Source organism: Quercus suber, unplaced genomic scaffold (assembly GCF_002906115.3).
Source record: "Quercus suber isolate HL8 unplaced genomic scaffold, Cork oak 2.0 scaffold_91, whole genome shotgun sequence".
Classification (NCBI taxonomy): Eukaryota; Viridiplantae; Streptophyta; class Magnoliopsida; order Fagales; family Fagaceae; genus Quercus; species Quercus suber.
In genome coordinates this window covers 673,584-691,811 of record NW_027069556.1, presented here as the reverse complement: position 1 = coordinate 691,811, position 18,228 = coordinate 673,584, and the positions used below count along the sequence as shown (strand labels likewise).

The 18,228-nt window shown below is 34.7% G+C and overlaps 1 long non-coding RNA gene across 7 annotated transcripts; it reads right to left on the bottom strand.

The window, feature by feature from the left end:
- Positions 1-910: 910 nt before the first annotated feature.
- On the bottom strand, positions 911-17,967 carry LOC112004982 (uncharacterized). Of its 7 annotated transcripts, XR_010629330.1 has the most exons (9): positions 17,831-17,967; positions 17,665-17,713; positions 15,476-15,518; positions 15,118-15,308; positions 14,978-15,018; positions 11,301-14,499; positions 11,042-11,095; positions 9,571-10,006; positions 8,161-8,751 (listed from the first exon to the last, which is right to left on the bottom strand). It is a non-coding gene; the product is annotated as an uncharacterized LOC112004982 (long non-coding RNA). The 7 variants fall into 7 exon arrangements; XR_010629332.1 differs by adding an exon at positions 911-1,568 and having other exon boundaries at positions 8,267-8,751; positions 15,476-17,967; XR_010629331.1 differs by adding an exon at positions 6,289-7,269 and having other exon boundaries at positions 8,267-8,751; positions 15,476-17,967.
- Positions 17,968-18,228: the final 261 nt, after the last annotated feature.

Below are 18,228 nucleotides of genomic sequence, written 5' to 3'. Positions count from 1 at the left end.
TAATATCTTGCCAAATTTAAAATTATCCCACATTTTCTCACCAGCCAAACAGGGAAATAGAGAACCCAAACATTAAAATTTTCCCACGTTTTCTCACTAGCCAAACTACTAAGGCATACAAGCAGAACATAACAATCAACCAAAAATAAACCTAAAAAAAAAAAATTAAGATCAACATAAACCAACAAAAATTTTAATATAAATAAATAATACTCAAAAACTAAATTAATACTCATACCCAGGTAAACCTTAATGCAATCATTGGCCTCGATTCCAGAATTTGAAGCAGACCCACATGAACAAACACGAAGGAAACAGCATTAAAAATGTGAAAAAAAATTGCTTCCGAAAACAAAACAAAAAAATCACGGAAAAGTGAAGTTGACTCACCCGACTCGCCTTCATTTCTTGGGCTTGGCAATGAATGGAAGCAAAAACACAAAAAAAAAAAAAAAAAAAAAAAAAACAAATGAAAAACCCTAACCCTAACAGAGAGAATAGAGAAAAGTTTTTTTTTTTTTTTTTTTTGTTTGTTTGTTTGTTTAGACCGAAGAGAGAATAAATATAAAGAGCAGAATTAATTTAATTTATAAGGGAGAGCAATATGATGAATAAATTAAAATATTGATAGACAACACAGATGAAAATATTGATTTGCAACCCCAAATTCTTAGGGCAAGCCAGAATTCAACTAGAGCAATCTATGTGTTAAACTCTATGAGTCCATACATTCTTTTCAGCTTTAGAGCTTTAGATGTCATTGTGACTTTCCTCTAAGGGCCAAATATACCAAAAATAATGTTACTTAAATGTAAACAAGCAGAATCTCACCAACATGTTTGATATAAACACAAGTCAAAAACATACCCAACAAAACTTTTTAAATGTAAATAATCAAGATCTCATCAACATGTTTAATATAAACATAGGTCAGACACTTACCCAACAAAACTTCCTGAGAGCAAAACCTTAACAAAACATAACAGAAGCAAACAACAACAAAATTAAAACTCAACACAAAACCAGAACAAACAAAAAATCCTAAAGAGTGAAAAACAATTACATCTCTAAACAAGCAATTAACAACAAAATTACTAAATTTCAAAACGGTGTTTTATCAACATAGCAAACATTAACTTCTGGAACCTATAAATAGGGCTACATACCAAAACCACCAACCAAATTATAGCACAGGTTTGGAACAAAGGAAGCAACCAAGATGACCAAATTTAGTAGTAAAATAAAGTAGAAAACGCATTTATGAGATAGTGGAAACCAAGCAAACCTCTACTCCAAAAAAATCATGCTTTAAAATCTAAAAAGTTCGAAATTCAGATCTTTAATACTTTTCCTCTTAACCACTTTCAAGTAACTAAACAGCTTTCCTGCTAATTACACAAACTACAACTGTTTACATAAGGAAACATGATAAATCAAAAGAAACAAATCCAAATCTTAAATCTCACTCTACGACATCACACATTTTCAAAGAAAATAAAGGAGCTGGGACATAGCATGATATCTTACCTGAGGAAAACATTGGACTGCATCAAGAACGCCTTCTCCATCTGCAATGAACATAAACGGCAATTTTAGAAGCAGAACAAAAAAGCCTTGGAATCATAATATACATAAAGGAGAGAGAGATATGAGATCTGATGAAACCTATTCTGCCATGGTAAGGGTTTGCACAGATTGATAGAACTTTATCCATGGTAATTTGTATAAATTGGTGCTTTGATCTGTACAAACTATTTTCAGGTCATCTATCTAACTTCATTTAACATTAACAATTTTCAGAGCCACTGCAACTCATGCTTATGGTTTGTAGATTGTAGAAATCCAAACTGCTTTTTTGTTGAGACATATATTCATCCAAAATGCTCTCTCTCTCTGGAGGCCCGGCCACCTCAAATTAGTCAGAAATCTTGTGTTAGCTTAGTTTTTTGGATCAGTATGGGTGGTGTTAGAAGTTTTTTTATTGAATCTAAGCTGTTTCAGTTGGTGGTTGAGGAAGGTGGGAATTTTTTCTCCCTGAGGATTTTTGAACGGGGAAAATACTATATGCAATCGGTTTTTATGGGTAAGAGTGCAGCATGTTGGTTAATGAGGAGTCTGGAACACATGGTGGTTGGGGTTAATCCGAAGCATTTCCTCACGTTCAGGGAAGGCGGTACTGCCTACACGCTGCAACAGGGGTCCAATTCGTTTGGGCAGTATTTATCAGTGACAGAACTTAAGGTAGGCGGGTTGCGGAGAACTATCATTATCCCTGCCGGAAAGTTTCAACAAGGATGGAAAACTTTTGGGATTGAATTAAGAAGAAGATTGGAACCTTCACAATATGCGTTGGGTGGCCCGAAGTTTGTACCGTATAAGTCTAAGCAGATACCAAAGTTTCATGCTGCCAAGTCCTTTGTGGAAGCTGTCAAGGCTCCATTGCAGGCAAGGTCGAAGCTGGCTCAACAGCTCTTCATTAAGGAAAAGGCCAAGGATGGTGTCGTGGAAAAGAAAATGGAGCTTCCGAGAGATAGTGACACACAGGCCGGAAGTTTTCTTCCGGCAGCCAAGGGTGATGATGAGGTTGGTGAAGGTGCTATTAATGGTAAGAGTATTATTGAGGCAGAAATCCCGGAAGGAAATAATACCAGTATTCCTTTCAAGTTCAATTCAAATTCAAAAGTTGTTGAGTTTGGAAAGGAGCTTGATTTTAGGAGATCACGGTGGTTAGGGAGTGGGTTGATTGTGGAGGTGAATGAGTTTGGAAAGAGGCGGGTATCTTGGGATGGCTTTAAGAGAGGTAAGCAGGCTGGCAGATGGGTTCCAATAGGGAGTACTAAGGTTCAGACTTCTAAATTTGGGTTGGCCCCATCAAATCAGAAGGCCCAAGGTTCTCAGTTGGGTAATAATAATTCGGTGTTGGGCCTGGGTCTGTCAAGCCCATCTTCCTTTGAGGCTGGCGAGAGCTCCTTAAGTGGCCAAACTGTTCTGGAACATTCTGATCTGAGTTGTCTTCCCATCCCGAGCTCAGGTAAGTCTGTTTTGAAGAAAAGCGAGAGTTTGGCTATCTCGCAGGAGTCTTTACTGGAGCCGGTGATGTCGTCGATGGTATCTTTGGCCACGAGCTCCTCCTTAGCAGCGTCGGAAGTGGCAGGCGAGGGTGGGCACAGTCCGAGTCGCATCACTCAGCCTTCCAACATGTCGACTCAACTCGCTGCAGTGACCCATGCTTCACACGAGCTGGTATCGGCTGCCGGAGCTCCGATTGGGCCTAGTTTGCTGCCGGTGGTGTCCTCGGCCATGGTGACATTCATATGGGGTTGGATGCGACGGGTACCGATGGGTTAGGTGGTCTGAGTAGTCAGAATCAGAGCTCCACCTTGTCAGTCAAGCCAGTGGGGCAGAATTTGTCATCTCAGGTGACAACGGAAGGGGGGATGTGGATTTTGTGGGGTTGGAAGGTCCGGCCACTATTATTAATAATTCTGATCTTGAGGGAGTGCATTTACCTGGCCCCACTATTAGGGAGTTGGTTGGAGACTTGGATAAGTCTTGGGGTAACTCTAAAGACTGGATGTTGCAATTGCGAGATGGGCGGCAGTTAGTGCTTCCACTGTCACTCTATCGCTCTCCAGATAGCATGTCGGTCTGCTCAAGTATAGAGGAAGAGTGTGTACCAGGTAGTGATGCTCTTGCTATTGAAGGGCAGAGGACTAGTTGGGTAGAGGAGGGTGAGGGGTTAGTGGAGTCTTTGTATGTGGTGCCTGAATCAAGAAATATGGGGGAATTTGATGGAAGGTTGATGTCTTGGGAGAGAGGTGGTGAGCCATTAATAGTGGTACCTTTGGCCACTGAAGGTCCTTTGGAGTTAATGTCTAGTCCGGTAAAGGAGATTGGGTGCAAGGAGAGTGTTGATAACTCTCAGCTTACACAGTGGGTAACCAATAGGATTAAGCCTTTAAGAAATCTGTGGGCACGTCTTTGGAGGGTTTTGAAGAGCAAATTACGGGGTTGTTATTAGCTTTAGAGGCCAGAAAAAAAGATAAACATAAATATGTGGTGGTGAGAAGATGAAACTGGTCAANTAGAAAATAGAAATATAATGTTAAATGAAATACTGTAACTTACCCTCCTAACTTGCCTTGTCAATGGAGTTTTGTGACTCCATTGACAAGGCAAGTTAGGAGGGTAAGTTACAGTATTTCATTTAATGCCCTTTTCCCCCATTATTTTACTCTTTGCACTACTAGTGCTGCATCAAACACGAACACGCACACATGAAGACAATTCTATCATTCCTGTGAAATTAATTTTTTTCATGACTATTACATATGCAGAAAAACTTGGATTTTTTTTTTTTTCTTTCATGGCTATTGCATACACACAAAATCTTGGAAATTTTAAAGAACTTATAATTTGTATTATTAGATATATCAAATACTTGGTAGAAAAACAAGGATGCAAGTAATGAACCCTTAATCATATTCCTGAAGCTCTCTCATGCTTTGTATTACTGTGATGTGTATGTTTGATTCTATGGGCACTACTTTGTAACTGCATATTTTTGTTCAATGTAAATTACTTGTTGAGTTCAGAGAGAGAATTATGAAATAATTACATTTGAAAACTCTATTTCCAACATATGATTAGTTGGATATTTGTAATATTGTTGGTTCTGAGTGTTTCATGCTTTAGATAATCTCATAATGATCCCTTTTTCTTTCTCATGTTTTTGCTTTTTGTAATGCAAAATTTTACTCTATAAAGAATAGAGAAATGATAAGTGCATGCATCTGTTTAGTTAGAATTTCACGAGTGATAAATGGAGTAACTAACCCATTTAAGTTGAATACTTCAATGTTCTCTCACATAAGTAACTGAATCTGTTACCAGATTTACCACAAGCATGGCCATCTAAAAATATAGGAGTTATTGCCATAATTTATGGTTAATTTCATTTTTATAGATTACAGGAAAACTGAAAACACACCATTTCATTTTTGTATTATCATTCAATATTATGATCATCAATTCTAACTTGAGAGATATATGCACTTATTATTTATTCTTTATAAAGTGAAATTTTACATTACAAAAAGCAAAAACATGAGAGAAAAAGGGACCATTATGAGGTTATCTAAAGCATGAAACGCTGAGAACCAATAATATTACAAATATCCAACTAATCATATGTAGGAAATAGAGTTTTCAGATATTATTATTCCTAATTTTCTCCTTGAACTCTACAACTAATTTACATTGAGCACAAATATGCAGTTACAACACAAAGTAGTGCCCATAAAATCAAACATACCCATCACAGAATACAAAGCACAGAGAGTGGTTCAGGGATATGGGATTAAGGGTTCATTACTTACATCCTTGTTTTTATACCAAGTATTTGATATATCTAATCATACAAATTATAAGTTCTTTAAAATTTTCAAGTTTTTCTGCGTATGCATCAGTCATGAAAAAAAAAAATTTCCATGTTTTTCTGCATATGTAATAGTCATGAAATTTTTTTTTCACAGGAATGATAGAATTGTGTCTTCATGTGTGCCTGTGTGTAGCGCATGTTCATGTTTGATGGAGCACCAGTAGTGCAAAGAGTAAAATAATGGGGGAAAAGGGAATGAGTCACAGACCTCCATTGACAACGCAAGTTAAAAGGGTAAGTTACAGTATTTCATTTAACATTTTTATTTCTATTTTCTAATATCTTGCCAAATTTAAAATTATCCCACATTTTCTCACCAGCCAAACAGGGAAATAGAGAACCCAAACATTAAAATTTTCCCACGTTTTCTCACTAGCCAAATATTTTCTCACTTGTATTAACTACTAAGGCATACAAGCGGAACATAACAATCAACCAAAAATGAACCTAAAAAAAAAAAAAAAAATTAAGATCAACATAAACCAACAAAAATTTTAATATAAATAAATAATACTCAAAAACTAAATTAATACTCATACCCAAGTAAACCTTAATGCAATCATTGGGCCTCGATTCCAGAATTTGAAGTAGACCCACATGAACAAACACGAAGGAAACAGCATTAAAAATGTGAAAAAAATTGCTTCCGAAAACAAAACAAAAAAATCACAGAAAAGTGAAGTTGACTCACCCGACTCGCCTTCATTTCTTGGGCTTGGCAATGAATGGAAGAAAAACACACAAAAAAAAAATGATGAGAATCAAATGAAAAACCCTAACCCTAAGAGAGAGAATAGAGAAAAGAGAGCAATAGAGAAAAGTTTTTTTTTTTTTTTTTGTTTGTTTAGACCAAAGAGAGAATAAATATAGAGATCAGAATTAATTTAATTTATAAGGGAGAGCAATATGATGAATAAATTAAAATTTTGATAGACAACACAGATGAAAAAATTGATTTGCAACCCCAAATTCTTAAGGCAAGCCAGAATTCAACTAGAGCAATCTATGTGTTAAACTCTATGAGTCCATACATTGTTTTCAGCGTTAGAGCTTTAGATGTCATTGTGACTTTCCTCCAAGGGCCAAATATACCAAAACATGTTTGATATAAACACAAGTCAAAAACATACCCAACAAAACTTTTTAAATGTAAATAATCAAGATCTCACCAACATGTTTAATATAAACATAGGTCAGACACTTACCCAACAAAACTTCCTGAGAGCAAAACCTTAATAAAACATAACAGAAGCAAACAACAACAAAATTAAAACTCAACACAAAACCAGAACAAACAAAAAATCCTAAAGAGTGAAAAACAATTACATCTCTAAACAAGCAATTAACAACAAAATTACTAAATTTCAAAACGGTGTTTTATTAACATAGCAAACATTAACTTCTGGAACCTATAAATAGGGCCACATACCAAAACCACCAACCAAATTATAGCACAGGTTTGGAACAAAGGAAGCAACCAAGATGACCAAATTTAGTAGTAAAATAAAGTAGAAAAGCGCATTTATGAGATAGTGGAAAACAAGCAAACCTCAACTCCAAAAAATTCATGCTTTAAAATCTAAAAAGTTCGAAATTCAGATCTTTAATACTTTTCCTCTTAACCACTTTCAAGTAACTAAACAGCTTTCCTGCTAATTACACAAACTCCAACTGTTTACATAAGGAAACATGATAAATCAAAAGAAACAAATCCAAATCTTAAATCTCACTCTACAAAATCACACATTTTCAAAGAAAATAAAGGAGCTGGGACATAGCGTGAGATCTTACCTGAGGAAAACATTGGACTGCATGTTCGCCTTCTCCATCTGCAATGAACATAAACGGCAATTTTAGAAGCAGAACAAAAAAGCCTTGGAATCATAATATACATAAAGGAGAGAGAGATATGAGATCTGATGAAACCTATTCTGCCATGGTAAGGGTTTGCACAGATTGATAGGACTTTATCCATGGTAATTTGTATAAATTGACGCTTTGGTCTGTACAAACTATTTTCAGGTAATCTATCTAACTTCATTTAACATTAACAATTTTCAGAGCCAGGCTTGTAAAGAAGATCTTGGATTGGAGTTGGGATTAGCAAGTAAATATTCTGTTAGCAAGGGAAATGACACAGAAATCAAGTATGAAAACATATAAAATGCTGATACTGATCAAAATTTATATCTATATATGAAGTCTAGCAAACCAACAGGACAAAAACAATGTCAAATTCCTGATATGAACACCACTCTAAGGATCTTTACATTGGGCAAACATCGACTACACAAAGAAATCAAATTTGTTACTAAAGGTAGTTGGCAAACTGAAATGAACATAAGTCATTCTAACCACAATGTCATTTTCTTTTTTATTAATTTCAAATCGGCAACAGTTAACAAATCACGAGAATTTAAATTTTCAAATCCTTCCAAATGAAATTAATAAGCATTCTACAAGGAATTGATATAAAATGAATTCGTATCATTAGACGGTTGGCATCAATACAATTAAGAAATTCAAAATATGATGGACAATATAAAAGAGAGATAATCTCTAGCACAGCATGGGAGAAGAAATTCATCTTCAACCAAGGTTTTTAAGTATTACTAATGTCTGACAATTAAGTGACTCAATTGATTGTCAAGTCTTTTAAACTCAACTATACTTTTTCTAGCACAAAAATATTCAGAGAAATCCACATTTCCCGATTCTCTCATAATCTCAACCTGGATTGAACTTAAATCCTAATAACAATTTTGAAAGCGTAAGTTTTAATGTCAAATGTGCATAGTGTAAACAGTCAAATGGAGGGTAGCTTACCCCATATATGGTGGAACTTCATTGCTAGTTGAGTAACATATCTTCTCTCTGCAGGATTAGAAAACTCCATGTTCATAGCCTCCTGAATTGCAGATAATACCGTGGAAGGAAAAAAACATTTGATGGGAAATTAACATAAACAAAAAAACATAGGTTGTGAGAGAAAAAGATATTTTACAGATAAAATCGTGAAAGGAAAAAAACATTCGAGGGGAAATTAAAATAATAAAAAAAAAAACACAGGTTGCAAGAGAAAAAGATATTTTACGAATAAAAGCAATTTGATTTCTTTTCTCCAACTTGCTATACTATCTAAAGACACTGGCTCCAGCATTGATTTTTCACCAAAAATAGATGCACTTCATCTGCCATATACAGTATCCAACAATATGTAGGAATTTCAACCCAAAAATTGATGCGCTCCATCTTCCATATACAATATCAAAGGAATACCTCCACATAATTTCTGCTTTTGATTTCTTACACTGCTTCAACATAAATGTTGGCAATGGAGAAGGATCCACCAGATTATGCAATCACACAAAAACATTTGTCAATATAAATATGGAGACTAAACCAAATACTCAAAAGAAAACCAATTCTAAACAGAACAGAAGAAGAAGATTAGGAAAGAAAATCTCAACCACAAATGAAAAAAATCTTTAACTTAAAGAGAGAGAGAGAGAGAGAAACAACAAATGGTGATTTATGAATAGCACACTTGGTTATATTCTCGCAAAAGGATACGGATAGGAAATGGAGTTTTGATTGAATTATTGAAATACAAATGTGAGAGCAATGCGCCCAATAATTGAAATTATCAAAACCCCATCAATTTCTGCTAATCATTCATAAGAAAAAACAACCAAACATAACCCTAAACCTAAATCAAGTTAATTGAAATACTATATCTAACCTGTAAGTTTATAAAACAAAATTTAAAAACTTTACTGGTAATGTTTTCAGAAGAAGACTTGTCTGGCAGTGACAAAGTCTGTAAGGCCATGCTTGTGTGTGTGCGTGTGGGCTTGTTTTCTAAAATAGTAAAAATTGAAAATTTGGCCATGCTTGATAGAATTTTGCCCATGAGATTTTGTATGCCATGTCAAGTTTTCAGCATAATAATACCACCAAGTCCTCTTAATTAAACTAGTAAGTTTCTCTTTGATTTTGAAAATTCATAGCCATTACTTGATGCTCACACAACTTTTTTTTGGCCAGGAAGATTTGTACTATTGAAGGAAGATTTTTATTTCTTTACAAAAAGTTGTCAACACTTCTTTTCCAATTATACAAAACTCTACCTCTTGAAGTGGGAAACCAAAAATTTCCGGTCCCATTTTTTTATGGGACATTGTACTGTTGGTTCCTGAAAACTAACAACATGCAAAAATTATATAAAACAAAGCGCATGATCAGAAAATTTCAGCCTATAATGAACATGATAGAAATTAAATCACTTACAAAGAATCTTGAACTCCATATCCACCAAGGAAACAAGCATGTGCAGAACAGAGTAATCATGATCCAGTCTTTCAAAATTAAAGCACAAAGGTTTTGCTGTTAAGGAAGTCGAAAACCATTACACTTGCTATTTGATAGAAATCAAAACCATGATGGTTCCGAGCAAATAAACATATCAAATGGGTTGTGAATCTTGTGTTTAAGGCTAAAAATTGAGCAAACCCGAAGTTTCCCTGTCCCAATGCCCTTAAGCAGCTGTGATGTACGAATTCAGGCCTGAAATTTTGTAGGGATGAATAAAAAATCAAATTAGTAATTTGTAGAGAGAATACCTTAACCTAAAGAGAGAGAGAGAGAGAGAGAGTCAACAAACGGTGATTTATGAATAGCACACTTGGTTATATTCTCGCAAAAGGATACGGTTAGGAAAAGGAGTTTTGATTGAATTATTGAAATACAAATGTGAGAGCAATGCACCCAATAATTGAAATTATCAAAACCCCATCAATTTCTGCTAATCATTCATAGGCAAAAACAACCAAATGTAACCCTAAATCTAAATCAAGTTAATTGAAATACCATACCGAACAGGTAAGTTTATAAAACAAAATTTAAAAACATAACCAGTAATACTTTCAGAGAGACTTGTTTGGCAGTGGCAAGGTCTGTAAGGCCGTTCCTTATACATATGTGCGTGTGGGGGTTTGTTTTTTAAAATAGTAAAAGTTAAAAATTTGGCCATGCTTGATAGAATTTTGCCTCATGAGATTTTGTATGCAACGTCAAATTTACAGCATAATAATACCACCAAGTCCTCTTAATTAAATTAATAAGTTTCCCTTTGATTTTGAAAGTTCATAGGAATTACTTGATGCTCACACACATTTATTGTTTTGTCAACACTTCTTTTCCAATTATACAAAACACTACATCTTGAAGTGGAAAACCAAAAACACCCAGTCCCATTTTTTTCTATGGGACATCGTACTGTTGGTGCCTGAAAACTAACAACACGCAAAAAATGTATAAAACAAAGTGCATGATCAGAAAACTTCACCCTACAATGAATATGAAAGAAATTAAATCACTTACAAAGATCCTGAACTCCATATCCACCAATGAAACAAGCATGTGCAGAACAGAGTAATCATGATCCAATCTTTTAAAATTAAAGCACAAAGGTTGCTGTTAAGGAAGTTCAAAATCATAATGCTTGCTATTTGACAGAAATCAAAACCACGATGGTTCCGAGCAAATAAACATATCAAATGTAATGTGAATCTTGTGTTTAATGTTAAAAATTTAGCAAACCTGAAGTTTCCATGACCAAATGCCCTTGAGCAGCTGTGATGGACAAATTCAGGCCTGAAATTTTGTAAGGATGAATCAAAAATCACATTAGAAATTTGTAGAGAGAAAAAAATACCAAAACCACAACTGATTCCGCTTTTATAATCTACTCCTCTCCCTCCATCTCCCAATCTCATACCGAAACCCATAAATGATATCATTAGACAGAAACCCATGCACAAACTCAAAGTAATATTTATTGAAGGACAACGAATCATACCTGTTTAATCGATTAGCGGAGAAGAGAGAGGATTATGAAGTCTTGGATTGTAGTAGGTTGGATGCTTGATTGTTCAGGACTGATGCTGAAACATAGAAACAAAAAATAGAGGGAGATTGAAGGTTAAGGACACCAAAGATTCAAGAAGACCAAAAAGATGATGTAGAAGCCCACACTGAGTAATAAGATGCCCATACGCTGTCATTCCAAATAGGACATTGACTACCACATAAAACTCAAAACTCAAAATAAAAAACAAAAAGAAATTGAAACAAAATGCAAACACACATAATTTGGATATGTTGAAATAAGACAATGGAGCTAAACTTACACAATCACGAAGTGAAGCTAAAATAAAATGTGCAAATTCCAATAAACTTAAATTGAACAAACCTATAAAATTAAATCCAATCACGAAAAAGAAGTAAAATCAAAAAGAGAAATTGAGTCCCCACGCCCGAGACCAATCAAAAAGAGTTCTACTAAAAGAAGCAAGCATCTGATCACTGAAGCTATCCAAATCTTTAAAAGTCCTCCAATTTCGTTCCTTCCAAATACACCATAGAATGCACAACGGGACTAAGTTCCAAATTTGAGACGAATGCTTCCCCAACTAATTCCACCAACCAAAGAGCAAGTTTGGAATTGAGCTAGGTATAACCCAAGACAAGCCAAAAGTTATAAAGACAAAGCTCCATAATTGATAAGCCATCTTACAATGAAGAAGTAAGTAGTCAACTGTCTCTCCACAATGATGACACAAAATGCACAAATCCACAAAAGCCAATCTCCTTAATCTCAAGTTATCTCCCGTTAGGATCTTATCAAGCTACACACCAAACAAAAAAAGAAACTCGCCTAAGGGTCTTTGCTCTCCAAATAGCTTTCCAAGGAAAGACAGTTGAGGGAGAATCCCTTAATTTGTTATAAAACGACCGGATGTCAAAAACCCCATTAGACTTCAATTTCCATCTCATCCGGTCTCCAACATCCATAGGAGGAGTATTGGCTCCCAATATACGAAGAAAAAGAAGCCCTTCATCCATCTCCCAATCATTAAAATCTCTAATAAAACGAACATCCCAAATTCTTCTCTCCTCCACCCCCTGCCTTAGCAAAGAAGCTTCAACAGAAACCTCCTTATCAATGGCAATACCATACAGCCTTGGAAAAGCCAATTGAAAGGGTTGATCCCCATACCACCCATCTTACCAAAACCTCACTCTATTCCCCAACCCAACAACAAACTGACAATTTTTGCTAAAATCCTCCCATCCCATGCGAATACCTCTCCACAAACCACACCCATGAACTCCCCTCCCCAGCTTTGAGGTCCATCCCCCCCAATCTTCCCCATATTTTGAAACTATCACCCTCCTCCATAACCGATCCTCTTCCTTCCCAAACCGCCACAACCATTCTCCCAATAAGGCCTTATTAAAGGCAGTAAGTTTCCTTATCCCTAAGCCTCCATTGGCTATAGGCACACAAACTTTATTCCTACCAAATGAATCTTGCTATCACCCCAAAGAAAATCCCTTTGCAACTTTTCAATTTTATTAGCCACATGAGTAGGAATTATGAATAACGAAAGAAAGTAAGTCGGAAGACTAGATAGTGTACTCTTGAGAAACATCAAACGACCCCCTTTAGACAAGTACAACTTCTTCCACCCAGCTAATTTCTGCTAAATTTTTTCCAAGATTGGATTCCAAATTGAAGGGGAATTATGTGAAGCCCCCAATGGCATGCCAAGATACGACATAGGCAAAGTTCCAACTCTGCAGCCCAAAATTTCAGCCAGGGCATGCACATCAACAACCTCCCCTATTGGAACCACAACTTCCTTCTCTCTAGCAAAATCCCTAAAAATAAGTTTTTACTTATTTTAAAAGTAGCATACACAAGCTGATTTTGCAGTTAGTTTCAAGCAAATAAAAAAATGTCTAATCTCATTCCGCATTCAAGAATATTTATATGTGAAAATTTGTTAAAACATTAAGGGTCTACTTGAATTTAAAGAAAATTGTTAAGAAAAAAAACGCATAGCAACAATTTTCAAACTTAAACACCCAAAAGAAAAGGAATAAAATTTTTTTTTAAAAAAAACCTCTTTCAAGCTAAAATTTAAACAACTACATTCCTTAATCAACGTGGCAGGAAAATCTTTCTTCTCTTAACTTGCTAAATCTCAATAAACCCACTTTTAAGACACTAATACCCCAAAAAAAAGGGGAAAGAAAGAAAGAAAATGAAAAATCTAGCATCTTCAAAGTAAACATTCCCATGTTTATTAAAAAAAATTAATATGGGAGTAGAAGAATACTATTCATAAGAAAAAATATGATTTCATAACATGTCACAGATTTTTGAGTTCCATCGGTGAAAGTAAGATAGATTCCAGAGCCATAGCACTACAAACAGGGTGCATAGATTGTCATGTGCCCTATATGTCTTTAAATTGTTGTGGCTAAAAAAGGCCACAAGTAGTCCTATAATGTCAACATAACAAACATGTCGGCTATAACAAGATTTGAAAATGCCATTTTCACCAGTCTTTATCTCAAAACACAATGAATTTTCACCAGTCTTTATCACATAGCACAACGAATTGTACAAGATGCGAAAAATTAGAGTATATCAATACTCAATAGTTTTCATCTTCCAAATAGAACCCAAAAAGGAACATCTATAACGCAACTACATGCTGTAACAAACCAATATTACATGATAACACTTATAAAGAACCTCAACCCAGAAAATAAAAGTATGATATGCAAACAAATATTTCATACCTGTTCAAGGTTTCATGGACTTTTATACTTTATGCACTTAATTTGTACTTTGTCCCCGATGTATACTTCCTATATACTCAGGTCACACCCTTCTTCTTTTTATAATATTTTTTTTACTCATCAAAAAAAAAAATCAAATGTTGCATACCTGAAGCTGAGAAGGAAAATTTCACTCCATGAGCAATGAAAGATTGAATTAGGAATGAGTAGAAAGGGCATGCAAAAGAGAGCACTGTCATGTTGTTCTTTCATAAAGGGAATCCCATGAAAATATTAAACAAGTAGCAATAGAAAAAGAAAAAGTAATCAACATATGAGCATTTAACCTCCATTAGTTATCTTGCCATTTCTCCATAGAAAACCAGAGATACACAAAAAGGTAAGTAGGACATATGATGCCATAGCTGCAAGGAAACAAATATAGAACCAATTTAGCTCAAAATTACATATAAAGTTACATACATATAATGTTGCTAAATTTTATAACTTTGTTTTATCAACATAGCAAAAATTAACTTTCTGGAGCCTATAAATAGAGCCACATACCAAAACCATCAATAGCACAGGTTAGGATAAAAAGAAGCAACCACGATGACCAAATTTTGCAGTGAAATAAAGTAGAAAATTGCATTCATGATCAAGTGGAAACCTAAGCAAACCTCAACTCCGCAAAAGTCATACTTCAAAATTCAGATATTTAATACTTTTCTTCTTATCCATTTTCTAGTAACTAAACAGCTTTCCTATTAATTACACAAACTCCAAACATAAGAAGATATCAGAAATCAAAAGAAAACAAATCCAAATTTTATATCTCACTCTTCACCATCATACGTTTTCAAAGAAAATAAAGGAGCATGGATAAGGCTTGTGATATCTTACCTGAGGAAAACCTAGGGCTGCTTCAAGAACGACTTCTTCATCTGCAATGTACATAAATGGTGATTTTAGATGCAGAACAAAAAAACACCTTGGAATAATAATATACATAAAGGGGAGAGAGATATGGGATCTGATAAAACCTGTTCTGCCATGGTTAGGGTTTGTCCAAATTGATAGTAACTTTATCCGTGATAATTTGGATAAATTGGCGCTTCGGTTTGTACATACCATTTTCAGTTAATCTATCTAGCTTCATTTAACATTAACAGTTTTCAGAGCCAGACTTGTACAGAAGATCTTGGATAGAAGTTGGGATCAGCAAGTAAATATTCTGATAGCAAGGGAAATGACAAAGAAATCAGGTATGAAAACATCTAAACTGCTGATATTTCACCAAAATTAATATCCATAAATGAGGTATCAGAAAAATATGGTCACACACATATCCAATGAAACATATAAGTGAAGGAAAGAAATTAAACTTAACAAAATAATCACCTTATAAATGGACAGAGAGCCACAATCCACAAATACGCTTCACCTGCAAGATTTCCCATTAGCAATTTTGTAAAAATGAATTAGCACTCCAAAAGATAAAAAGAAAGCGACTATATATAAGGTAATTTTTACGCCATACATACATACATATATATATATATATATATATAAACTCATTAGCACTCCAAAAGATTGATTTAAACCAAACAAAAAAAGAGAAAGATTATATATTCGTAAAATAGAGAGAATGGCACAGGATTAGGCAAAAATGAACCAAATTATGAATAGTGAAACTTCAAACTTGAAATATTAGAGAGAGAGAGAGAGGACTTACCTGTCTTGCGTTAGCCCAAAATACCAAAAATCATATCAAGGATTATTGATACTAATTATAGTGTCAAATAAATTAAATGACCACAAATAATTGAAAGCCAATGCACGTGTCTGAGTGTAAATAATGGAGAAAGAGGGGTCTTTAGTTTGATTGAACTGTAAGTGGTTGCTAGCTCATCACTACCAAAGGAAATCAATACCTAAAAAAAAAAATTAAAAGGAAAGAAGTGGAAAACCAAAAACATCCAGTCCTTTTTCTTTTTTTTTTTTTTATGGGAAATTGTACTGTTGGTGCTAAACAACTAACTCACCAAAATTATAATGAACAAAGGACATGATCAGAAAAATTCAGCCTATAATGAATATGAAGGAAAATAAATCAGTTGCAAAGAATCTTGAACTCCATATCCTCCAATGAAAAAAGCATATGCAGAAGAGAGTAATCGTAATCCAGTCTTTCAAAATTAAAGCAGAAAGGTTGCTGTTAAGGAAGTTGAAAACCATAATGCTTGCTATTTGACAAAAATCAAAACCATAATGGCTTAGAGCAAATACCTCCGCAATACGAAACAGTAAAACCAAAATCCCAAATCAAAAACATACAAACAGAGCACATTACACTCGTTCACATCTACATACATACATGGCCACATACCCACAAGAATAGCAATACCCAAACACATGGCCAAACGACCATAAACACACCCACATGCGACACAACTAAGAGAGAGATCGCAAGAGGAAAAGAGAGTGTGAGAGAGAGAAATTGGGTGGGACTATTCAGTATTGCAATTTGAAAATCTAAAAAAGAAAAACTGCAATGATTTGTTTGAACGAGAGAGAAATTGGGTGAGGGGAAGCACTAATCTGAGTAACATATCTTCTCTCTGCAGGATTAGAAAACTCCATGTTCATAGCCTCCTAAATTGCGGACAAGAATTCTTACCTTACTTTTGCAGAAATTTAAAAAAATAATAATAATAATAAATAAATAAATAAATAAAAGTAATTTGGTCCATGAATAGTGCTAAAGTCCACAACCCAAAATTAGGGAAAAAAAAAAAGGGTTAAAAATTTGCTCAAGGACATCATTTACATTCGCACATAAGCAGATGTGTTATAAATGGTCAAAGACAGGAACCTACCTCCTTAGTTTATTCTCAGTAAGTTGTGAGTTTAAATAATTGAAAGACACAATCAAAACAGCAATTAGTGACATCAGAATTGAATGAGGGCTCATTTTCGTTGTCTCACTTAGCATGGAGTTTCATTTGTGAGATTACAACTAAATCAGAGTACAATACACCCGAATTGCTATTTTACTTTAATGAAAACAATACCATCATAATCTATTAAAATGTGTAACCCATCCATGTAGATCTTATTGTACTTAATGCTGCCATGCAATTAAGACGACAGTATTTCTATGTTAACAATTTCCAGAAATCAAAACCAAAGAACGATAAACATTTCAATGGTCTCCCAACCAAGAATTGGGAACCTGCACATAGATGAAATAAAAAGTATTAGGTACAAACATTGTAACAAGCCAAACAAAATCTGAGTAAAAGAAAACTGAGGTAAGAATGACTTCTGTGACAGTAACCTAAATGATAAAAACTACTCAAACTGTCCAAATTCACAAATAATACTGAGAAGCTACAGCATCATGATAATCACAGAAAATAAATTTTTTTAAAAAAAAGATGAATTATTTGGTAAGCAGATTGTTGGAACCAAAGCAACAGCTGTAGAAATTTATAAAAACACCAACCAGAAATTTGTGTTAGTAGCAGGCTCCAAAAACTACAACTAATGAAAAGCACAAAAGAAGAAAGATAAAATAAGAGATGTACCTAAGAGAAATACTGTACTGGGACCAAAGGCTTGGTGCAGTCCAAGAACCTATCAAGGTTAGTAGCAGGCTCCAAAGATGAGCTTTGCAAGGAATTACAAGAAAGGTTCTTTCAAACAAAAAAGCAAAGACGTGGTATGAAACACCATAATACATATAAATAGAACCTCCTGGTGGTTCAAGTCTCCTAGCCAGCATTTTGGGGCTGCTACCAAGGGTATCTCTCCCTATAAAATTACCAAGTGTGTGTAATCTCCTGTCTCACAGACCTAGTCAGGTGCACAAACCGCCCTGCACACTCGTGTTAGCCACACCCACCAAAAAAAAAAAAAAAATATGAGATCCACTGGTAGATAAAGTACACAAAAAAAAAAAAAAAAAAAAAAAAAACCAGAACAAAAAATTAAAATCCAAACCAAAAACCCCAGATCTATGACTAAAACGAAAAAGAGAGAAGATTAAACCACCACCACTCCCTCCCCTACCACCAACAGATCCATCACAAGATCAATACAATTTTTTTTTTAAAAAAATATAGAACTTTTTTTACTGACCCACCATCAAA